Raw genomic sequence first — 2727 nt, 5'->3', positions numbered from 1 at the left:
TTTTTTTTACTAAAGGCCCTGCGGGCGCCGCTAATTAATAAAAATAAAATATACTTTTTTTTATAATTACTTATAGCTTATAAAAAGTAAACTTTTAAGTATACCTTTTTTTACTTTTTATAGTTTATTCTTATAAAATTACTTAAACTTATTAAATATTATAATTTTAGTTATATAAGCCTTTAGCTTTTATATATTATTTTTTATATTATTTTAATTTTACTATTTTATAAGGTATTATACTTTACTTTTATATTTATAAATATTAAAAAATTTTTTAATAAAATATTTTTTTTTACTATTTACTAGTATAAAATAAATATTTAATACTTAAAATAAATTACCTTAATAAAGTTTTAAAAATATAATATAAAAAATATTATATAACTAGCGTATATTTAATAAAAGTAGTAACTTATATAATTATTTTTTTTTTTATTTTATAATTATTAAAAATAAATTAATAAATATTTTACTTAATTTATAGTTTAGCCTTGCAAACTTAATATTTTTTATATAAAATATAATATAATTATTAACTTTAAAACTTATTTTTTTATACTTTTTATTATATTATATAGTTATTACCTTTTTTAATTTTTATAACTACTTTTTTAGCTTTACATAAATTTTTTTAAATTTTATAACTTTTTAAAATTTAATATTTAACGCGTGCTTAGGTTTTTTAATATTAATATATATAATCACTTTTAGATTTATAAGGGCCTTAGTAAATATATAACCTATAAATTATTTATATATATTATTATTTATAAATTATATTATTTTAATTTAATATAATTAATTATTTTAGTATTAGTTAATATAGGCGTGAAAATAATATTTAAAAACTTAGTTTTACTTTTTAGTTTAGTTATTTATTTATAGGTAGTATATAATAAATAATTTTTATTTTATATTTAGGTAGTAACTTAACATGGCCTAAAATATATTAATAAAAAGACTTTTATAATTATTAACTATATTTTTTAGTATATTAATAAAGTAAAAAATATTATTTATAAAAGTATTTATAAGTTATTTTATATTAATACTTTTTAAATAAGAAATATATTATATAAATTTAATATATATTTTAATTATTATTAAAATAGTATTATACACGCGCTTATTATATTTTATAAATAATAATTTAATAATAAAATTTATACTAATTTATTCCGCGGGTGTTTTTAATAAATTTAGTAATTTTAAAAGTTTATATAACTTATATTTATAAACTATAATTTATTAATATTTATTATATTTTTTAATATACTTTTTAATATATTTAATTATATTTAGCTAATAATACCTTTATAAAATATTTATAATAATAATATTAATACCTTAGTATTTACCCTAGAATTTATTATAATTTACTTTTATAATTTTTTTATATAGTGCTACTAACTTTAATATATAAACTTAGTTTTTAAAATATAATAAATTATTATTTATTATTTTTTTAATACTTAAGATTTTTTATATATTTTAAATTTATAAAATTATTTTTTATTTTTTTAAACTTTTTATTATAGTTTTAGGCTACTTATAATCGCTTTTTAATACTTAGTTATAATTTATTTATATACTAGTTTTTATTAACTATAGCTACTTGTATATTAATTTATAACTTAAATTTAAGGTATAATAATATTTAATTATTTAATTATTTTTATAATTTATAAAAAACTATCCTGCTTGCCGCTTTTTTTTAAAAAAAAAATATAATATACTTTTTTATTTAAAGTATTTACCAGGTTTTTTACACTTAAATAATACTTAATAATAAAGTTAAAAATTATAAATTTTTTAACTTATTATACTTGCCTTCGCGTTAAATTCTTAATTATTATAAATTATTATAAATTATTATAAATTATTATAATTTATAAGTACCTTAATAAAAAACTTGTTACTTTTAAAATAATATTTTTAAACTTAAAAGTATTTTATAATTACAAGTATTTTAAAGTTATAGGTTTTATAATAGGTTTTTATATTTTTTAACTTATAAAACTAAAAAGTAATTAAATATTATTATATATTTTTTATTAATTAAAATAATACTTTAATAATAACATATTTTAAGGTATTAGTTTATAACTATATATATAATTTTAAATTAAAGTATTTTAATAAAGGCTATTTTATAAACCTAAGGTATAATATATTAAATACTTTTAATACTTTTTTTAATAAGTATTTTATAACTATATTAATTTTTATAAAATTAAATAATACTACCGTGACTTAGTTATAATTTTTAATAAATTTTTAATAAAAGTTATAAAATTTTAAAAAAAAAACTATTTTTTTTATATTTTTTAATATTAGCTATTTTATAATAATTTAAACCCTTTTTAATTTTATTTTAATTTTATTAATAGGAATTGCCAGCTCCGCGCCTTTAAGCGTTCTCCTTGTTTTTCCATCTTGCACCTTAAATTGCTAGCTCCGCGCCTTTAAGTATTCTTTTTATTTTTTTATTTTGCACCTTAAATTACTAGCTTTACGCCTTTAAGTATTTTTTTATTTTTTTATTTTATACCTTAAATTACTAGCTTTATATTTTTAAATATTTTTTTTATTTTTTTATTTTATACCTTAAATTACTAGCTTTATACCTTTAAATATTTTTTTTATTTTTTTATTTTATACCTTAAATTACTAGCTTCGCGCCTTTTAATATTTTTTTTATTTTTTTATTTTATACCTTAAATT

The sequence above is a fragment of the Aspergillus mulundensis genome (assembly GCF_003369625.1).
Source record: "Aspergillus mulundensis strain DSM 5745 chromosome Unknown scaffold_16, whole genome shotgun sequence".
NCBI lineage: Eukaryota > Fungi > Ascomycota > Eurotiomycetes > Eurotiales > Aspergillaceae > Aspergillus > Aspergillus mulundensis.
The sequence above is the reverse complement of the archived record's forward strand: the minus strand, read 5'-3'. Positions refer to the sequence as shown.